The sequence below is a fragment of the Neoarius graeffei genome, chromosome 28 (assembly GCF_027579695.1).
Source record: "Neoarius graeffei isolate fNeoGra1 chromosome 28, fNeoGra1.pri, whole genome shotgun sequence".
Taxonomy (NCBI): Eukaryota; Metazoa; Chordata; class Actinopteri; order Siluriformes; family Ariidae; genus Neoarius; species Neoarius graeffei.
The window spans coordinates 14,412,411-14,430,343 of NC_083596.1; positions in this window are offsets into that span (position 1 = coordinate 14,412,411).

The following is a 17,933-nucleotide window of genomic DNA, read 5'->3' on the forward strand; positions in this document are numbered from 1 at the left end:
GGGATGAGTTTAGCAGTGGGTTTAATATAAGTGATACTTTGTTTTTCATCATATAAAACTCATTTCACTTTTTATATCAATAATATAATTCTACTGAACTGTGTTTCTCAATGTAGGATCCATGAATTATATACAGGAAGAAGTGGGTTTTTTAAAATGATATTTATGATGGTTGTAATGATTATTAACCACTAACCGTGTTGTTATAATTGTTATAAACTAGTTATTATTTAGTTATTATAGCTAGTCTTTTGAATTAGTGGAATTTGAATTGGATGGGTTTAGCAGTGGGTTTAATATCAGTGATACTTTGTTTTTCATCTTATAAAACTCATTTCACTTTTTATATCTCATCTCATCTCATCTCATTATCTCTAGCCGCTTTATCCTTCTACAGGGTCGCAGGCAAGCTGGAGCCTATCCCAGCTGACTACGGGCGAAAGGCGGGGTACACCCTGGACAAGTCGCCAGGTCATCACAGGGCTGACACATAGACACAGACAACCATTCACACTCACATTCACACCTACGGTCAATTTAGAGTCACCAGTTAACCTAACCTGCATGTCTTTGGACTGTGGGGGAAACCGGAGCACCCGGAGGAAACCCACGCGGACACGGGGAGAACATGCAAACTCCGCACAGAAAGGCCCTCGCCGGCCCCGGGGCTCGAACCCAGGACCTTCTTGCTGTGAGGCGACAGCGCTAACCACTACACCACCGTGCCGCCACTTTTTATATCAATAATATAATTCTACTGAACTGTGTTTCTCAATGTTGGATCCATGAATTGTATACAGGAAGAAGTGTTTTCTTTTTTTTAATGACATTTATGATAGTTGTAATGATTATTAACCACTAACCGTGTTGTTATAGTTGTTATAAACTAGTTATTATAGCTGGTCTTTTGAATTAGTGGAATTTGAATTGGATGAGTTTAGCAGTGGGTTTAATATCAGTGATACTTTGTTTTTCATCTTATAAAACTCATTTCCCTTTTATATCAATAATATAATTCTACTGAACTGTGTTTCTCAATGTAGGATCCATGAATTATATACAGGAAGAAGTGGGTTTTTTTAAAATGATATTTATGATGGTTGTAATGATTATTAACCACTAACCGTGTTGTTATAATTGTTATAAACTAGTTATTATTTAGTTATTATAGCTGGTCTTTTGAATTAGTGGAATTTGAATGGGATGAGTTTAGCAGTGGGTTTAATATCAGTGATACTTTGTTTTTCATCTTATAAAACTCATTTCACTTTTTATATCAATAATATAATTCTACAGAACTGTGTTTCTCAATGTAGGATCCATTAATTATATACAGGAAGAAGTGGGTTTTTTAAAATGACATTTATGATGGTTTTAATGATTATTAACCACTAACCGTGTTGTTATAGTTGTTATAAACTAGTTATTATTTAGTTATTATAGCTGGTCTTTTGAATTAGTGGAATTTGAATTGGATGAGTTTAGCAGTGAGTTTAAGATCAGTGATACCTTGTTTTTCATCATATAAAACTCAGATTTCACTTTCTAAATGGTAATAAAACAAGAAAAGGGGCTCATAAACATCTTTTATGCTACATTTTAACATGGTGTAGGTTTTGTGGGTGTAAAGTTTATGAATAAAATACTGTCATGGTTTCACAAAGTAATGTTCCTGGTATAGTCCAGTTCTGATTAGTAACTATGATTATGTTCATATAATAAATCCGTCCCATGATTCATAAGGGAATTACTCTGGAATGGGGCTCTAGCTGCCAAAAGTATAAGAAGCCTTGCTATTCTAGTGTGCAGTACTAATACCAGGTCAAAAGGTGGCAGTCTTATACAATAAAATTATGGCTATCATCTATAACCTAAAACAACATACTATTGTTCATATCATGTACTGTTTTGGTTCATGGTATATGATATCCACTATATGGCCAAAAGTTTGTGGACACCTGCCCATAAGAGTTGGATGTGCTTTCTGAACATTCCATTCCAGATTTAGTCCCCCATTGCTGTTATAATAACCTCCACTCTTCTGGGAAGGCTTTGGAGCATGACTGTGGGGATTTGTTTTGGTTCAATCAGTCACAAGAGTATTAGTGAGGTCAGGCATTCATGCTGGGGGAGGATGCCTGGGGTGCAGTCGACGTTCCAGTTCATCCAAAAGGTGTTCAGTGAGGTTGAGGTTAGGCCACTTGAGTTCTTCAACTCCAACCTTGGCAAATCATGTCTTCATGGAGCACTGGGGCATTGTCATGCTGGAACAGGTTTGGGTCCTCTAGTTCCAGTGAAGGAAAATTGTAATGCTACAGGATATAAAGGATATACTAATGTGTGCTTCCAACTTTGTGGCAATAGTTTTCGGAAGACTTAAATATTGATGGGTATGATGGTCAGGTGTGCTCAGACTTTCAATATGTGTTTATATATCTTCAAATTTGTTATTTGTCATAAATACTTCATGCATCATTATTTTGCACATCCGATCAGGTCTCAATTTCTCTCCAACCATGCTGAATATTCTGAATGGTAGTAGCAACAGGTCCAGAATCAGTGTGTCAAGGTGTGTGCTTTCACACTTAGTCTGTGATGGTATGTTTTCACATCCCAGCCTCTCTTGGAGAAAAACATTAAATCATTCATTCATTCATTCATTCATTTTCAGTGTCCACTTTATCCTGGTCAGTATCACCAAGGCTGGATCCAGATCCAAAGCCAAGCCCAAGGCCCTTGAAAAACCAGGTCTTTAGAAACTCATAAGTTGTCATTTCTTCACTATTATCTTTGATAATAAAATTACATTATTTTATTTTCTCAGTTTCACGCATTAGCACTCATGATTGACATGATCACGATGTAAAAGTTTCTTTTAAACTCCTTTCATATGGACTCTGGAGGCTTGATTAAGTCGAGGAGGGCAGTCAATTTTTTCCTCTCTCTCACATGGCGGTTCATTAGCGAGTCTGTCTGGGGATTGTGAGATTGATGGGGAGAGCCTTAGTGCCTCACACACTCATCACTAACTATAGATATTCTGCCATGCATGCCAGCAGCTCATTCCCTCCAGGCCCTCTTCACAGTCTGTCACTAAAAGCTCAGCATGGAACAAGAATGATGAAAACAACGGCCTAAACACCCAAACGCACACTAACAAGTGTCGCAGTTGACTGATTTCACCCTGGATTGATTAGTGCTGCACCACTAAACACTGCGTGTATTAATTCATTTCAAAAGACCCACAGTTAGTGTCATACAATGGTTATAGTGTAAATAATGTGTTTGTACATATTTCTCGTTCTCACGTTTCACTGGTAGATTCCTTTATCATGGGAAGTAACTGCTACTTTTAAAGCTGCTAAAGCCAGAGCTTAAGATTAACTCTGTGGCTGGATGTTTTCTAAATTAAATACAAATGAATAAAAAACATTTCCATTATTAGCTCATCCAGCCGACAGGTGATGAGCTTTATGCCATCATGTGTTGTCCGTCGTCCATCCAGCGTCATCCACATTTCATGAAAATCACTTCTTCTCTCTCAATTCTTCACCGATTTTTATTCTTTTTGGCAGGAAGGTAGGTCTGCCTGGGCTGCATATAGCTTCTACCCAAATTTGCATAATTGCAATTAATAATGAAGATATGGAGTAATTAAACCCCAATGAGCAGTTTCCACACAAATCACTTCTTCTCCCTCAATTCTTCACCGATTTTGATTCTTTCTGGCATGAAGGTAGGGGTACCTAGGGTGCATATAACTTCTGCCCAGATTTGCTTAATTGCAATTATTAATGAAATTATGGACTAATTAAGCCTTAATGAGCACTTCAATAAAAATAGCTTTTCTCGGTCAATTTCTTGCTGTTTTGGATTCTTTCTGGCAAATAGGTCGGTATTCTTAGGGTGTGTATAGCTTCTATGTATAGCTTGTATATAGTGTATATAGCTTGCAACGTTTATTACACAAGGTGGCCCACTTTAGATCATTCCTTCTGGACTAGACAGGGCCGGAGTGAGCTACGCCGTCATTGACGGTCTCTTTAATGTATTGTGTTAATTACTGCAACAATTTGTGTGTATCCCATCCTGCTCAATGGAATATGTTAAAAAAAACACACACACACACACACACACACACACAGAGATGACAGTCATGCTTATTTAGAGAGATAAAAAGACAGGCTGGTGAGAGAGAGAGAGAGAGAGAGAGGGTGGAGGAAGATAAAGGAGAAAGAGAGAGGCAGAAAGTGAGAAAACAAAAAGTGATAAAGGAAAGGGAGAAGGAGAGTGAAAGTAGTAAGAGAGAGAAAGTGAAAGAAACCAAGATAAAAAAAAATGAGAAGGGGGAAAAGACAGATAGAAAGGGAGACAGAGAAAAAGACAGAGAAAGAGGGAGAGAGGGACAGAGAAAGAGAGAAGACAGAAAGGGCAATATAGGAAAGAGAGGGAGAGAGGAGGAGAGAGTAAGAGGAAGAAAGAAAAAGAAACCAAGAGAAAAAAATAGCCTCAGTGAGGCTGTAGCTCATACCGGCCAAGACACCCATAAAATTGTAAGTATGACAGGTGGCACCACCATCTTGACAACTTTTATGCACACACATCTGGGGAACATTGTATGCAATTTTTATCGAAATCTAATCAATCCTGTAGGAGGAGCAGTGATTTTTGTAAATTGTGGATGGATGATGACAACAGATGAATGACCAGAGGTGGACAAAGTACCCAACTTCATTACTGAAGTCAAAATACAGATCCCACTGGTCAAACGTTACTCCGATACAAGTGAAAGTTGTCCAGTCAAATTTTACTTAAGTACTTGCTTTTAAAAATACTTAAGTATTAAAAGCACATTTTCTGTCAACACATTGTTGTATTATTGCCACAACACTTACAAAACCTAATGCCATTACCAAAGACAGAAATGTGAATTCACAAAATGAACGCATGCTGTGCAATCATGGTGGTTTAACGTTAAGCTAGCTAGTCAGTGAAACTCCACCTGACATGCTAGCAAACTCTTTTCAAACTCGAAATCATATTGGGTAGCTAACGCTACTAGAAAAGAAAGATTTCTACATTCTGTTTATTTGGCAAGATTACGCTAAAACATATTTCTGAAAGGACTTCAGGTAAGTTAACGTTATTCATGTTAGCGTGACTCCATTTTTACATGCTAACAGTGTCCAACTTAACTAGCTATGTGTTAATGTTAGCCGTGAACAAGGCTACGGCAACTTGGCGAGCAAATCCATAGAAAGTCATCTGACTAACCAGACTGCATAGCTATTGCAACGTTATCGCTAGCTCTAAAAGCACAGACAACTTCACTGCAAGCTTTCTCTTGGAATAAAACATTTATATATGCTTCTGCGGGTTGGATGGCGAGTTTTTGTAGGCCGTGATGTGGTTTGTTTTCGGCAAACAAAGCAAACATTTAAAACGAAACGAATTTTTATTCCTTTCCCCAGAAGAACCGCCTCCTTTCATTCTGCCATCAACTGATCGTGTTCAAATGACGCTGCTGAGAAATCACTGATCTTGATTTTATCCAGTCTATGGACATGACGTGACCCTAGTGATTACTGATCGGCTGTCTCGGTGTCACCTGCAAAAAAAACATCACATTTTAGAAAAGAAAAGAAAAAAACATCCACTTTCAAAGCCGCTTCATAGTAACGAGGACCTTGATAGAAATGTAGTGGAGTGAAAAGTACGATATTTGCCTTTCAAATGTAGTGGTGAAGTTAAAGTCATAAGTTTCCAAAAAAAAAATAAAGTACAGATACTCAAAAACAGTGGCGGCTGGTAGTCTTTCAAACAGGGGAGGCTGGTCGGTTACGATATTTCCAGATTTTAAAAGAAAAAAAACATCAATTTTGCCCATACTCTTGCCTCTGATCTGGCTGATTGTTGGCAGGGTCACAAACTGTGAAATAACAGGTTCTTTTGGCCCATTAGCCTACTGTCCAATATACATGATGGTGGTGTTGGGGGGGTATATTTTAACATTTTATATTTTAAAATTGTGGCATGTTGTTTAAAAATTGACCTCGGCTGTGTTTTTGCTTAAAAATGTTTTCCAAATTGTAGCTGTGTTTAATTTATATCCAGAAAAACATATATTCCAATACAATATACTCAGCATAAACATTTTAAATAGATTCTATATTTTTGGTCCATCCATGACATATTACTAAAGTAGCCTATTTACTGTTGTTGATGTGGGTCACTTGCTGTTAGCTAATTCACTTTCTCGTACCAGGAGAGCTGAAAGGAACGAGTATTATTCCCTACCTTTTTCACCAAGTCAATTTGAGGCGTTGGTCTACCCTGCTCTTTAATTTTAATTTTTTCCTCGAAAGGAAGACTGGCAAATGGCTTCGCCAAAATTAAATCAGCAATGCTTGGCATCCGTGCGCAGCTTTCTTGCTAGCTGACTAGCCCCCTCAAGTTCAAGTTCAGTCACTCAAATAAACAAAATTTCTGGAACTAAGATAGCAAACTTGACAACACTATATTTACACTTTATTTACAATGAAAATATATACAAACTAAAAAAGCTGGTAGAAACCGTATGTAATGAATGAAATCGAAATGTAAGCTGATCTCTTACAATACACCACAGCACTTGCGAATCCGCATGGGACTGAACTGAAATTCACCGCTGCCTGTCTATAGTTGAAACGAGCTGTCAATCAAAGAAAATATCCGGCCGCTTTCACCAATCACCAGTCTCCTTGCGGAAACTGCCATGTCCCTCCCCTGTGAGGCTCGGAGTCTGTGGGCGGGCATTTTCGCAGTATTTGTCCAATAACCGTCTTGCATTTTGAGATTGAAAAGCGCAGAGCTCCCAAATGCCATTGAAGTCCACTGAGGCTGGGAGTCCGTGAGACTCCGTGGGCGGGCGTTTTCGCAGTATTTGTCCAATAATCGTCTTGCATTTTGAGATTGACAAGCACATAGCTCCCAATCCACTGAGGCTGGGCTGCATCGCGCTGTCACGAGGGGGAAAAACTCACGCACACATTAGGTGAACTGGGGAAAGTTATAACGGAATGATTTCGCACTGTAGTTGGGTTGAGCACATATATTTCTATGATTCTGGATCTGAAATAGCAATGTTATAAGGTCGGCTATAACATAAGCCTAGCGCAATTCATCCTACACGATGTTCATCATTTTTAGAGGAGGCTGAGCCTCCCTCGTTGTCTTAGAGCAATCGCCCGTGCTCAAAAAGTGTACTTAAGTACAGTACTCAAGTAAATGTACTTCGTTACTGTCCACCTCTGCGAATGACAGACGACGTGTGATTGCATAAGCTCATCCAGCCTGGCCTACTGCTGGATGAGCTAGTGAGCGCGGGGAAAAGAGTGAAGCTGACAGAGGGAAGAGATGAGAGAAAGGTAGAGAGAGAGAGGGAGAGGTTTTTTGTTCATACTAAATAATGTGCTCTATTAATGTATATTATAAATAATAGAGTCTTTAATCAAAAACATTACAAACCTTCAACAGGTTTGGGTTGCTGCAGCTTAATATCTCATTCTCATTATCTCTAGCCGCTTTATCCTTCTACAGGGTCGCAGGCACGCTGGAGCCTATCCCAGCTGACTACGGGCGAAAGGCGGGGTACACCCTGGACAAGTTGCCAGGTCATCACAGGGCTGACACATAGACACAGACAACCATTCACACTCACATTCACACCTACGGTCAATTTAGAGTCACCAGTTAACCTAACCTGCATGTCTTTGGACTGTGGGGGAAACCGGAGCACCCGGAGGAAACCCACGCGGACACGGGGAGAACATGCAAACTCCGTACAGAAAGGCCCTCGCCGGCCCCGGGGCTCGAACCCAGGACCTTCTTGCTGTGAGGCGACAGCGCTAACCACTACACCACCGTGCCGCCCCAGCTTAATATCTTCAATAGTAAACTGTAAGGAATACAAGTACTTGATCGTTTATTTTTTACTCTCTTTTCACTCTGAAGAAGCCCTCTCTTCCCATCACTTCTGGGTGTTAATAAGTGCCGCTGTTCCAGACTCATGCACGTCGTTTTCACAGACTCTTATAGAATCAGTCCTCGGCCCATTTCACTCAGTGCGATTCCTTTCAGAAAGCAAGTCTTCATTCAGCACACACTCTGCTCGAAGCAACAACCCAATTAGCAGCTGTTGCATAAATGAATGAATAATTGATGACATAATTTATAATTGCGTTGTGCCTTATAATGGTGGCGTCTCTCGTGAGATTACTTCAGGCCCGCAGTCGAAATCTTTGAGACAGCAATGCAGGAGTAGAAGCCAATACCCAATAAAGCTGAGTAATGTGTGTGTCTGCTGGTCAAGTCAGCAGTTAAGTAAGCATGACACTTTTATAAATGACGCTTTCACCAGGATTACAAACTGGAAGCCTTTGTAGTAGCTGAAGGTTTAAAAGAAATGAAATTAGAAATAAATCACAAATCCTACTTTCTCTAAATATATCATAAACACTAAGGGGATCCCAGAGGTACAGTCCTGTGCAAGTTTTAGGCACATGTAAAGAAATGCTGTTGATCAAAAATGGCTTAAAAATAATTAAATGAAATGTTTCAACGTAAAAAAAAAAATACAATAAACAGTAAGTAGTAAGCCATAATAAATGAAACAAAGCCAATATTTGGTCTGAGATGACCCTTTGCTTTAAAATAAATAAATAAATAAATAGTAGTCTCAGGTACAATGAGTGCAGTTTTATAAGGGAATGAGCTGTAGGTTTTACTGAGCATCTTACAGAACCAGCAACAGTTCTTCTAGACACTTTGACTGTCACACTCGCTTCTTCATTTTGCACCAAAACCCAGCAGCCTTCATCATGTTTTCATTTTTAATCTGAAAAGCGCTCTCTTATGTAATATGCTGCTCAGATACAAACATTTTTTCCTGTAACATTTAATTCTGTGCTGGAAAACGAACATTTGGACTCTAAAATGTTTTTGTACTGACTTGATAATGTCTCATTCTCATCTCATTATCTCTAGCCGCTTTATCCTGTTCTACAGGGTCGCAGGCAAGCTGGAGCCTATCCCAGCTGACTACGGGCGAAAGGCGGGGTACACCCTGGACAAGTCGCCAGGTCATCACAGGGCTGACTTGATAATGTAAAAGTCATAAAATAGACATCTATAACAAAGTTTGTGTATATATATATATATATATATATATATATATATATATATCGGCGGCACAGTGGTGTAGTGGTTAGCGCTGTCCTCACAGCAAGAAGGTCCGGGTTCGAGCCCCGTGGCCGGCAAGGGCCTTTCTGTGTGAAGTTTGCATGTTCTCCCCGTGTCCGCGTGGGTTTCCTCCGGGTGCTCCGGTTTCCCCCACAGTCCAAAGACATGCAGGTTAGGTTAACTGGTGACTCTAAATTGACCGTAGGTATGAATGGTTGTCTGTGTCTATGTGTCAGCCCTGTGATGACCTGGCGACTTGTCCAGGGTGTACCCCGCCTTTCACCCGTAGTCAGCTGGGATAGGCTCCAGCTTGCCTGCGACCCTGTAGAACAGGATAAAGCGGCTAGAGATAATGAGATGAGATGAGATAGATAGATATATATACACACACACACACACACACACACACACACACACACACACACACAGTACCAGTCAAAAGTTTGGAAACACCTTCAAATTCTATGGTTTTTCTTTATTTTAATTAACTAAAAGACACTTCGTGTCTTAAAGTAATGACTGACTGTTATTTCTCTTTACTTAGTTGAGTGGTTCTTGACATAATATGGATTACTACAGTTGTCGAACAGGGCTATTTACTGTATTTTTATTATTTACTCTTTACTGGTTGATGGTGTCAAATGCATTAAGAAGGCAAGAAATTCCATTTTTGACAAGACACACCTGTTAATTGAGAAGCATTCCAGGTGACTCCCTCATGAAGCTGGTTCAGATAACGCCAATAGTGTGCAAAGCTGTTATCAAGGTAAATAGTGACGACTTTGAAGAATCTAAAGGATTAAACATGTTTTTTTAACACTTTTTTGTTTACCATATAATTCCATATGTTGTCTGTGAAGATTCTCAATCATCCAGGTCATAGTAAACTGTGGGTGGTAGAAATGGGCAACTGGACTTGCTTGAAGATTCTTGAAAACGTTTCACCTCTCGTCCAAAAGGCTTCCTCAGTTCTGTCTGACTAATAGGGAGTATCAGATATTTATCCTCTCCTGGATCAGAATCAGAATTCTGATGACCAGCTCAACTAAGGTGTCATTGAGGCATCATGTTGGTGTGGGTCACTGGAGGCTGGGTGTGAATGGCGAGTCATTAGGGTGATCAAAGGATTGCCCGTTAGGGTGATCAATGGCAATCTGACTCTCTCTGTCCTCCTGTGAGTCCCCGAAAACAGCTGGGTCCTGGCGTACACCCAGCCGTCTGGGAAGAGTGTCCAATACCGCCTTGTAGATGGTTGACAAATGATGTCTTAGACCCCCACCTCTGTTCAGTGATGGCCGTTCCAGGTTGACAAAAATGGCTTCTTTGACTCCTCGCTCATACCAACGATCCTCTCTGGCTAAAATGCGTACGTCACAATCCCTAAATGAGTGTCCTTCATTGTTAAGATGAATGTAGACAGCCGAGTCCTGGCCTGAAGAGCTGGCTCTCCTGTGTTGGGCCAAGCGCCTGTATAGCGGTTGTTTCGTCTCCCCAATATACGAATTTGTGCAATTCTCACTGCACTGAATTGCATACACTACGTTGTCCTGTTTGTGTCTGGGTATTCTGTCCTTAGGGTGGACCAGTTTCTGCTTCAGGGTGTTACTGGGTCTGAAATGTACTGGAATGTTGTGTTTGTAGAAGATCCTCCTGAGTTTCTCAGATAGACCAGAAATGTAGGGAATGACAATGTTCTTGCGTTTGTTCCTGTTATCATCCTTGTCAGTTATCATCCTTGTCAGTTATGTTCCTTTTTATGCTCTTTAGGAAAGCCCAGTTGGGATAACCGCAATTCTGAAGTGCTTTCTTGATATGATTCTGCTCCTTCTCTTTTCCCTCTAATGTTGTAGGAATGTTCTGAGCCCTGTGTTGCAAGGTCCTAATGACCCCCAATTTATGTTCCAGTGGGTGGTGAGAGTCGAAAAGTAGGTACTGGTTTGTGTGTGTGGGTTTCCGGTAGACCTCGATACTAAGGCTTCTGTCTTGTCTAATGTGTACATCACAATCCAAGAAGGCTAGATTATTCCCACTGACATCCTCCCGAGTGAAGTTGATGTTGCTATCCACTGCATTGATGTGTTTCAAGAAAGCTTCCACCTCCTGGATTTTGATTTTAACCCAAGTATCATCCACGTAACTGAGGAAGCCTTTTGGACGAGAAGTGAAACGTTTTCAAGCATCTTCAAGCAAGTCCAGTTGCCCATTTCTACCACCCGCAATTCCATATGTTATTTCATAGTTTTGATGAGTTCAGTATTGTTCCACAATGTAGGAAAAAAAATTTAAAAAATCGAATTTGAAGGTGTTTCCAAACTTTTGACTGGTACTGTGTATATATATATATATACACACACACACACAGTGGCATGCAAAAGTTTGGGCACCCTTGCTGATAATGTCTGTTACTGTGAATAGTTAAGTGAGCAGAAGATGAACTGATCACCAAAAGGCATAAAGGTGAAGACGGCACATTTCTTTAATATTTTCCACAAAATTACATTTTTTTCCATCATTTACAGGCATAAAATACCAAAAAATGAAAAGGACCTGAAGCAAAAGTTTGGGCACCTGGCATGGTCAGTACTTAGTAACACCCCCTTTGGCAAGTATCACAGCTTGTAAACACTTTTTTCTAGCCAGCTAATAATCTTTCAGTTCTTACCTGGGGGATTTTCACACATTCGTCCTTGCAAAAGGCTTCCAGTTCTACAAGTTTCTTGGGCTGTCTTGCATGCACTGCTCTTTTGAGATCTATCCACAGATTTTCAATGATGTTTAGGTCCGGGGACTGTGAGGGCCACAGCAAAACCTTCAGCTTGTGCCTCTTGAGGTATTCCATTGTAGATTTTGAGGTGTGTTTTGGATCACCGTCTTATTGTAGGACCCATCCTCTTTTTAACTTCAACTTTTTTACAGATGGTGTGATGTTTACTTCCAGAGTTTGCTGGTATTTATTAGAATCCATGCTTCCCTCGACCAATGAAATGTGCCCTGTGCCACTGGCTGCAACACAACCCCAAAGCATGATCCATCCACACCCATACTTCAGAGTTGGAGAGGTGTTCTTTTCCTGGAATTTGGCACCCTTTTTTCTCCAAACATACCTTTGCACATTGTGGCCAAAAAGTTCTATTTTGATTTCATCAGTCCACAGGACTTGTTTACAAAATGCATCAGGCTTATTTAGATGTTCATTTGCAAACTTCAGACGCTGAATTTTGTGGCTAGGACGCAGGAACAGTTTTCTTCTGATGACTCTCCCATGAAGGTCATATTTGTTCAGGTGTCGCTGCATAGTAGAACCGTGCACCACCACTCCAGGGTCTGCTAAATCTTTCTGAAGGTCTTTTGCAGTCAAACGGGTTTTTTATTTGCCTTTCTAGCAATCCAACGAGCAGTTCTTTCAGAAAGTTTTCTTCATCTTCCAGACCTCACCTTGATCTCCACTGTTTCTGTTAACTGCCATTTCTTAATAACATTACAATCTGAGGAAACAGCTACCTGAAAACACTTTGCTACATTCTAGTAGCCTTCTCCTGCTTTGAGAGCATCAATTATTTTATTAATCAGAATGTGAGGGAGTTGCTTAGAGGAGCCCATGGCTGTTGATTTTAGGGACAAGTTTGAGGAGTCAGAGAATTTATCCAGCTTTGAAATCTGCATCATCTGACCTTTCCTAATGAAGAATTTGAACAAGCCACAGCTCAATAAGCTAATTAAGGTCTGGAACCTTGGTAAACGTTACCTGAGAACTCAAATGTATTGGGGTGCCCAAACTTTCGCATGGTGTTCCTTTTCTTTTTTCACTCTCCAATTGTACAAAACAAAAATAATATACAAATCTTGCAGAGAATGCTGAAAAGAAATGTCTCGTCTTTACCTTTATGCCTTTTGGTGATCAGTTCATCTTCTGCTCACTTAACTATTCACAGTAACAGACGTTTTCAGTAAGGGTGCCCAAACTTTTGCATGCCACTGTAATATATATATATATATATATATATATATATATATATATATATATACACACACATTATAGGGTGCCTAAGACTTTTGCATAGTACTTTATAAACATCAGCACTGTCAGTATGGTGTATGAGCTCTGGCTCTAATAGTTCCTCAACCTCAGCTACATCACTCCAGTTGATAATCGGGTTCAACAAAAGATGTGTGTAAGACTGTTTTGCTTTTCAACCTCGCTTGTGGAATTATTATTATTTTTGTCCATAAATTCAGCAAACTGAGGCAAACGTTCCAGGCAAATATATATATATATATTTTTAAAGTTGCTAGCGAGCATTACAAATTTAGCAAGGTCGGCATACTCTGATGACATTAATTCTCTTGGCTACTAATAACAACCAAGGTATCATTCAAAAATTTAAATGATACTTAACACTTTAGCTGTATGTGATGTATGTGAGTTAGCCTAAACTAACAACCACAGCAGGGCTTTCCCCAAAGCACAGATATGCGGCGCTCTGACATGCTGTGAACATCAGCGCCATGCTGTCACTTGCACACCAAAAAAAAAAAAAAATCAATACCATAAATTGAACAATGCAGAGTACTTTCCGCACCTAAATGTCTCCTATTCCATTCTGAAAATGAGTAATAACTATAGAAATAGGAGGATATTATAATATATAGGTCTAGACTATCCTAGGACTCAACCCAGAAGTGAAAATAAAGGGTTTCGCTGTGTGCGCTGACTGCCATTCGCATCCATACATAAAGCCACATTATCAGTGCTGGTCACTAGATGGAGCTGTTGTGTGATTTGACCTTGATTCTGTTCCTGGCACTATTGCTGGGTTTCAGTCACGTGACTTTTCTTAGCGGTTGTACCGGAAGTGTCAGGGGTGGCGAGCTGAGGTGAAGTGAGGACCCAAGAGCAGACTCAGAAAACAGGCAGTGTAAAGGGAAAACTTCTTTAATGAAGTAGACGGCAGAAAGGCAAAAGGTACAGTAGGGCTCAGGCAAAAATCGGTAGTCAAAAAACAGGCCAGGAGGTCAAAAACACAGAGGAGCAAGGCAGACACGATCAGGGACAAAAAATAGGACGGAAAAATCTTCACAAAAACTGATGAACACAGGGACAAGGGAAATCCAGGCAGAGGTAGCAAAAGACACAATTCAAAAGAACAGGCAGGCGAAAACAGGGGCAAAAAACTGGACAGAAAAACTTGACAAAAAACAAGGAAAAATTCAGGCAAGGGGAATCAAGAAGACGTAGCGAGGCGAGGAAAGTCTACAAGAGACAGTCTGGCAAATGGAGTAGCTCCAAACAGTTCCAAACAGTTCTTAAAAAGCCCTGGCTGATGGGAGAGGAGTGGTAGCAGGTGTGGGAGTGCCGCTTCAGGAAATGGCCTTCAGCAAGGCAGGACTGAATTCCTGTCCTGGATCCAGCCTGGAAGTCCCACAATCTAAGGCATGGATGGACTGGACCGGACTGTGACAGGAAGTGAAATAGCTGGTGGTCTAAACGGTTGCTGTAGTGCAAACAACTAGTGATAACTTATCAGAGTATGCTTATAATCTAGAAGCCACTGCTCGCTTTAGATATATTCAGAAGATTGCTATGTGCAATGGAATCAACCCCTACAGTCTGGGAAAGAAGGATTTGTCATACAATCTCGAAAACTACCCTTCAGTCGAGTTCTCCGACATCTCGAACTATCTGCTGTTGCAGACGTCCTTCTACACCGCAAAACAGATGAAAGCGTGGAAGAGTATGGAGGCTTACAACTTTTTTCTTTGTGGCTGGGTAAAGGATCTCGGTATCAAGTCGCTGTTAAATGAATCCTGGATTGTTTTTGTCCGTATAAGTATGTTTTTTTTTTAAGTTTTTCGTTCACGTCTTTACAATGAAGCGCTGCAAGTTGAAGTGTAAACATACAACAATTCGCCTGATTCTCACTTGTGTTGGCTCTTATCTCTCAGCTAAATCATTCACAAAGATCATCAGAAACCCCTTTAAAGACCTGGATCTTAGTTAAACAAGACGGAGAAGTGATCACGGCGCATTGTAACTGTATGACTGGGTAAGAATTTTGTCGCAAGCTTCATGCATATGGACTTTGTGAGGAGTAAACAAAGAAACAGCTGGGGACTTTAGCATTTTGTGACTAAAAAAAAGTACCGTAAAATAATGACACACAGCAAGAGAAGTACTTGGAAAAACACTAAGGACATAGCTGAGAGGGAAATACAAACCTTTCACCAAGTGATCACTGCAAACTCGAGCATGCTTCGACTCGGCTCCCTTCGATTTCAGTCAGAGGTTCAAAAGCCACCTTTCTCAACGTCTTTTTGTGAAATCCTGTGTTCATTCACCCCTTTTTTATTAGTTCACGGGGAACCCTGAAGAAACTTTTATCAGTTTGACGGTTTAACTGATTTGAACAACCTAAAACAACGCAAGCATAAGGCATTTTTCATGCGAGCGATGCACCTTCTCCGTACAAACGCTTTGTCACCTGAGCTTTGGTAGACCACCAGCTAAAGTTTTGAATAACTAATGAGGTGGATGTGACATCACGTGAAACCCAGCAATACTGCAGGTTTGTGTGTGACTTTTGCCTGTTGGGTTGCAGGTCTGTAGTTGACAGCTATATTGCTAATATTCTCATTTCAGCTGCTATATTGTTCAATATGATGCATTTTTTGTTGTGCAATAAAATTTAATATTTGTCTGAATCGACTGTTTCCAGTGTTTTCATTTCAAATCTAATTTTGCCATTTAAATTTTGCCCCTCGTATATTTGACAAGGTTAAAAAAAAAAATGAACCATTTGAAGTCTCTAATTTCAAAATTTTCTGGCGGAGCATGCCCCTGGACCACCTTAGCAGCTGGCCCTTTGGGCCCCTTTGGGGTCCCCCAGGCCGGGCTAGACCTTATAGGCTGGACTCCACATCCAATCACTGAGCTAAGACTCAGGATTGATAACGATAGCATACAAAAAAGTAAAGTATGAACGTAACTGACAGACAAGTTAACCACTTGAATTATTATAAGAAGATTAAATAAATTCACTTATATCACTCAGAGTCCAGCATCCACATTTGTTCACAGAGAACTTCCTCCTCAGACCCTTTCTGTGCGTGTTCGCAAACGTTTGCCATGAACTCAAAGCAAATGAAAAACTCTTTGAAAACATTCATGAAAATTTGCTTTTGTTTGCTCATGCGCATGCACCTGTAGTCAAGGTCTATCTTGCGAGCTTCATATCTGACCGCTTACTTGTGCCTGCCTTAAAATAAAAACCTCCTGGTCACATGACTTTTTTTTAATCCCAGTCATGACACACGCCTCTATTCTCAATTTGTATTTGTATGTAAGTTTCTTTCTGTCATGTACAGTGGTGCTTGAAAGTTTGTGAACCCTTTAGAATTTTCTGTATTTCTGCACAAATATGACCTAAAACATCATCAGATTTTCACACAAGTCCTAAAAGTAGATAAAGAGAACCCAGTTAAACAAATGAGACAAAATATTATACTTGGTCATTGATTTATTGAGGAAAATGATCCAATATTACATATCTGTGAGTGGTAAAAGTATGTGAACCTCTAGGATTAGCAGTTAATTTGAAGGTAAAATTCGAGTCAGGTGTTTTCAATCAATGGGATGACAATCAGGTGTGAGTGGGCACCCTGTTTTATTTAAAGAACAGGGATCTATCAAAGTCTGATCTTCACAGCACATGTTTGTGGAAGTGTATCATGGCACGAACAAAGGAGATTTCTGAGGACCTCAGACAAAGTGTTGTTGATGCTCATCAGGCTGGAAAAGGTTGCAAAGCCATCTCTAAAGAGTTTGGACTCCACCAATCCACAGTCAGACAGATTGTGTACAAATAGAGGAAATTCAAGACCATTGTTACCCTCCCCAGGAGTGGTCGACCAACAAAGATCACTCCAAGAGCAAGGTGTGTACAGTAATAGTCGGCGAGGTCACAAAGGACCCCAGGGTAACTTCTAAGCAACTGAAGCCCTCTCTCACATTGGCTAATGTTAATGTTCATGAGTCCACCATCAGGAGAACACTGAACAACAAATGGTGTGCATGGCAGGGTTGCAAAGAGAAAGCCACTGCTCTCCAAAAAGAACATTGCTGCTCGTTTGCAGTCTGCTAAAGATCACATGGACAGGCCAGAAGGCTATTGGAAAAATGTCTTGTGGACAGATGAGACCAAAATAGAACTTTTTGGTTTAAATGAGAAGTGTTATGTTTGGAGAAAGGAAAACACTGCATTCCAGCATAAGAACCTTATCCCATCTATGAAACATGGTGGTGGTAGTATCATGGTTTGGGCCTGTTTTGCTGCATCTGGGCCAGGACGGCTTGCTATCATTGATGGGACAATGAATTCTGAATTATACCAGCAAATTCTAAAGGAAAATGTCAGGATATCTGTCCATGAACTGAATCTCAAGAGAAGGTGGGTCATGCAGCAAGACAATGACCCTAAGCACACAAGTCGTTCTACCAAAGAATGTTTAAAGAAGAATAAAGTTCATGTTTTGGAATGGCCAAGTCAAAGTCCTGACCTTAATCCAATCGAAATGTTGTGGAAGGACCTGAAGCGAGCAGTTCATCTCATCTCATCTCATTATCTCTAGCCGCTTTATCCTTCTACAGGGTCGCAGGCAAGCTGGAGCCTATCCCAGCTGACTACGGGCGAAAGGCGGGGTACACCCTGGACAAGTCG